We start from the raw sequence: 5,416 nt of genomic DNA on the forward strand, positions 1-5,416 counted from the left end.
ACATTGCGTTTGTGTTTGTATAAAGCGAGAGAAATTTGTATATACAAATACAAATGCATATATTTTCGTCCTATACACTTATGACTTTACAAATACGATCTTCCCCTGCCAGTTTTCTTTTGTCTTTCTCGCTTTATACAATCACAGATTATACAATTGATTCTTTTGTATATGTATACCAAAACAGATTATACAATTGCTTTTTTTTGTATATATGTATAGCAAAATAGCCAGCTTCTTTTGTATATATGTATAGCAAAATAGCCATAGCAAACTTAAAGTTTGCTATGGAGCGCAGTTATGCAAACTATAGCTATAACATACAGATATGATTTTTGTGTTTGCTATATGTGAAAGTTGCTCTATAAATAATCAAATAACATTTAAACACCATTATATAAAGGAAATAAAAATATTGCTATTTTGAAAATAGTATAGTTGTCAAATATGTTCGGTATATAATTTGTGAATGACATACTATTGGTTCTCTATATAGATCGTTATGCATATATAATAAGATTCTTTTATCTACAATTTGTGCATAACGATAGAGTTCTATATAGATTGTTATGCATATATAATAGGCACATTTGAATTCATCATTTTCTATGAGTACGTAAGTGATGTCATCAGCTTAGTAGACAACCTTTGTTTATTATACAAAAACCAACATATGGAGAAGTTTAAGATGAATACTTGCAAAAGACAAATATATCAATCAATTAAAATATTAGAATGGATGCCAAACTATTCTGAAAGTTTGGTAACTTATACGAACAATATTCCTTATATTAACAACAATGGAGAAGAAAGAAAAAGTGTCTTACCAATCACAACACATATTGCTAAACAATGTAAAAAAAAAACCCACTAAGAATTCCAAATGTTTATTCAAATTACCAACCAAAAAAAGATGATTCAACTGTGGAAAGTGAGGTATATAAGCGTTACACCTGATAAAATACCGATCATTGAAAACTCAAAAAATGCTTAAAGCTTGCAGTATAAAGTTTTCAGTTCTTTTATAATTCAAGAATCAGAAAGAAAATGTAAGATTAAGCTCTATGCATGGTTAAGTTCAGTAGGTGAGTAGATTACCCACTAAGAATTTAATATTGGCCGCATTCATTTTGCCTCTACGAATGTGGCTCAACTTATCAAACTTATTGGAAGTACAAATGTATAGAGGAAATAGAGTCGTAAGAACTGTTGTTTCTTTTTTCCAAAAGGTGGATCAATTTTAGGCTATTGCATGAAATACCTCATAGATATTGAAATCTCAATTTAGATATTTCAGAATGGATTCAATTTGATGGTGTATGAATAAGCAAGTCTCGCCTCTAACCTTGGTTATAGATCATCTAATTGGTAGAGAAGTAACAACTACAAGTCTCCGGACCTATACTCAACAAGCTAGTCATTAGTCATGTTCACTTTGTTAAAATAGAAATCTATATTAACATCAATAAAAAGAAATGAACCTTGAAACAGAAAATTAACAAAAAAAATATGAAAGCCGTCTACAATTGAAAGGTTAGTAGAAAACTACAACAAAACCAAGAACACTCTTCTACAACATACAACATTTAGACAATGGCACGTCACCACTGACATATCGAGAAAATAAAAAGGTTCAAATTAGGGAAAGGTTAACTGCGTATAAAAAAAATAAGTTTCTCAGACTCGGGTGCGGATGTCTGATATAAGGGTGCCGATGGGATATGGATCCATGTATGGATACGAGTGGGGAAATTCGCCTAAAAATAATTCAATATCTAAAAATAGAATTGTAAAACCTAAATTATGAGATATTATATGGAGAACTTAAGGACAATCTTGGAAGGAGATTGAAGGAAAATGAGTGACATAGAAATTTCTATATAAAAGGTATTTCATTTTCTTCAATTTCACTTAGCTTTTTATGGGAATCATTAAAATTGTCCAGACTTTCCCCATCGATTTTAGTCAAAGTACCCAAAATTCGTTGACCAAATCGGACACGGATCCCACACCCACACCCATGTAGTGTCGACACAGGTGCGACACCAAAAGTGAAGAGTCCGAGCATTTTAGGATGAAAATGCTGCCAAAGACATGCCAACAGAATTGCAAAATACCTTTTATTCATCCACTTCAAAGAAAAAATGGATATTTCTATATATATATATATACAACACAAACGTTCCAATGAGATATATCCATAAGTGAATATGCAGTGTCAAATCATCAACCTCCACACAAGTCAATCAAATTTTGAGTTATACCTGTAAATCAAGAACACTTAAAACTCAATTTTCACTAAAGTCACAAATTTAACTTCACACTTTCAAGCTTTAACTATCAGACTACAATATTGTCATTGGTGAAAAAATAAACAATTCTTGACAAAAACTAAAATCATATGAAAGTAGTCATTAACACTAACAAGCCTAAAAACAGTAAATTGATGGATCCAAAGTAGAAAGGATAGTACCTTTAGAGGAATGAATTCGATTAGAGAAAGGAAACTTAAAAGTGGTCAAGCCAGCCACTATATATTCAAAACTCAAGAGGTATAAAAAAAGCATTTTCTTAACCATTTGAAATTGGAGTTTCTCAGCAGTAATAAAGATTTCTCATCTCAAAAAACAGAACAAACAAGTTTGGCTTGTGAATCTTTATAGTTGGACAAGAGGGTGCAAAAACAACATAAACAAATCAAACTGCCTTTCAATATAGGTTGTCTTTGTAAAAGTTTTGTCAAATTCGTTAATAATATCTTCAAGAAAGTTTCGATCTTCGTTTTTTTTCTCAAAATTTATTGTAGAAGAAATAGAGTAGTGGTAGACTGGTAGTAAGCCAAAGGGGGAAAAAAGAATAAATAATGACTAAAGAAAAAAGGAATTTTAAAGATTAATATAGTGGAATAGCAAAGAGACAAAGAAGACAAAAAGGGAACAACTGAGCTTGACCCTTCCAGATTCTAAATGGATCCCAATTGTGTCCCTCAAATTATACTATTTTCCATTAGTCCAACTTCATAGTGATTTTGTTCTAAGCTAAAATTCCTTCTTTTTATGAGTTTGGGAGAAGTCAATTGAGTTAATAAAGTACAGTCTTTGATCAAGATGAGTGCAAAACTATAGAGGTAAAGTTACAACCTTTAACCAAACATTAATTTTGTACATAACTTGCTTCTTCTATTTCTTATTATTTTGCCGTGAATTCCACATCGACTTGAGCTTGAGATCTCTAGGTTCGATTCATAAATGTCGGTATCTCAATCACAAATTAATGTTGTCCTCAAAATACCTCATAGTTTTTAGTCAACTATATCCTTATGGATCTAATTATGTTTGGCTAACTACGACGGAATAGAGTCATTCTAAGTAGAATCCATTCTTACAATATGTCAAATAGAGGGGATCAGTCATGTAATAGAACCAACGAAAGTTTCACCATGAAAAATTCCAAGAACATGAAATGAATAAAATTAACTTACTTGGCAAAAGTGCATTTGAAATCCCACTTGAAGAAACAAGAATCTCCTTCCCAATTTATCAACATATATAGTAGTAAATAGAAACTACAGTGGCAATGATATTGACTCCACCAGTGATAACAATAGACAAAGCTGAAGTATCAGCACCAAAACCAATAGTCTTAAACAACACTGATTCATAGAACATAATCACATTGATTCCAGTAAGTTGCTAGAATAATGGAATTATAATTGCCATGGTGAGATGTGGCGTATATTTCTTTTGCAACAAATTCCTCCAAGGGTGTTCTATTTTCCTAGAGATTTCATTTGCCATAACTAAATCATTGAACTCTTCATCTATATCTTCACTTCCCCTGATTCTCTTCAGCTTAAACTTGGCTTTGTTGTGATTATCACGTTCTATTATGGAATTTAGGTCTCGGGGAGGAACAATGAGCCTACTGTGATGATTAATACAGGTAGCATGGTACCTCCTAAGCTTAATCTTCACCCCCCATGAATCTTGGCAAAGAAATAGTTCAAGACATGGGCTCCAAGTATACCAATTATGATGGACAGTTGAAAACCAATGTTGAGTGCTCCTATGTACTTTTATGGAGCCATTACAGATAGGTATAGTGGAACAAACTCCAATTCAATGAAACAAAAACAATGTTAATCACCATGCAACAAAGATATCAAGCTTAACTGAAACTAAAAGAAGAAAACGACAAATAATTAGTCCTCTATTTCAACTTTTTAGTGTCTTATTGTCATCGTTTTTGCTCTGATTAAAAGAGAATGTCTCCTTCTTTCTACATAGGATGACTCTCTAAGTTTAACATTCTACCTAACATGTTTAATACGTCAAGATTAAGATAGTATTTTGATACATTATACACATCTTTAATTTAAGATGTATGTTCAACTGTAACAGTTTGTTGGACTTGTAGTATGCAGATCACAAATTTATTGTTATAAAAATCAGTAGATCTCAAACTTGGCCAAATGAGACAATTGAGGCATTTGAACAATATGTTGAACCAAAATTCAGACTTTTTGTTGCTTAAATAAAAATAAGCACAAAATGCACTCAGAAGTTAATCCAGCTAGCATCTTTGTTACAAACTCTTCATCTGACATCCAAGATTGCTTCTCCTTTATGAAATAGCATCTTACTATTTCAGAAAAATGCACACAGAAATAATTACAGAAAGGGGTCTAGCCGTTAATTACCTCTAACACGGGTGGCGTTGGATACTTGAGAAAATCTGGATCTTCTTGTTCCTAAACTTCCTACACATCTTCAAAGTTGTAGAATTAATTGAATGAGGTTTACTAAAACAGAAAACTAAGGAGCAAAGATTCTGCAAAGTCTTTTAGCGCATTACTGGTGGAATATATCAAATTTTTCCAGAACTATTTGTCTTTTTCTCTTAACTTTTTACAAGTCGAATGTATGTACCACCTAGTAAAGAAAACTTGAATCTTCGATATGGGGATGAATTTTTTGCTGATTAATTCGAGTGGGTGTTTCAAAGTATGGTTGATAAGCTATTTGTCAAAATTAAAAAAAACTGTATTGGAAAATGCTCTTTTTGAATTGATGATCTGCTCTGTACAATATACCTATATTTATACAAGTATCTTGCTAACTAACTGTACAGGTGGCTATTTCTAATTTGTCTACCTCTAACAAACTAATGGATAAATACAGAAATTGTATAATAAAAGATGCCTTAATTAAGTTCTAGAAGAGAGTGTATATGCTAAAGCCCAGACGTTTAAAACAGATTCAATCAACATCTGAGGCCCACGTTTGAGGCCCAATGGTTGTATAACCCAAGTCCATAATATCATTTGTAGGGTCTTTCATTTGTAGCTACTTCCATTCTTAAACTAGTAGCCTGGAAGAGTGTAAAATCGTCTGAGAAGGAAGAAGAATTCCAACAC

At 32.1% G+C, this 5,416-nt stretch overlaps 1 protein-coding gene and 1 long non-coding RNA gene across 4 annotated transcripts in view; both read right to left on the bottom strand.

Annotated features, from left to right (window-relative positions):
- The window catches only part of LOC125870993 (receptor-like protein EIX2), a 140,267-nt gene that overhangs the window by 21,024 nt on the left and 113,827 nt on the right, over positions 1-5,416 (bottom strand). The gene's annotated exons all lie outside the window — the stretch shown is intronic.
- LOC125871399 (uncharacterized) lies at positions 3,390-5,012 on the bottom strand. Its single transcript, XR_007447008.1, has 2 exons — positions 4,700-5,012; positions 3,390-4,111 (listed from the first exon to the last, which is right to left on the bottom strand). It is a non-coding gene; the product is annotated as an uncharacterized LOC125871399 (long non-coding RNA).

The sequence above is a fragment of the Solanum stenotomum genome, chromosome 1 (assembly GCF_019186545.1).
Source record: "Solanum stenotomum isolate F172 chromosome 1, ASM1918654v1, whole genome shotgun sequence".
Lineage (NCBI taxonomy): Eukaryota > Viridiplantae > Streptophyta > Magnoliopsida > Solanales > Solanaceae > Solanum > Solanum stenotomum.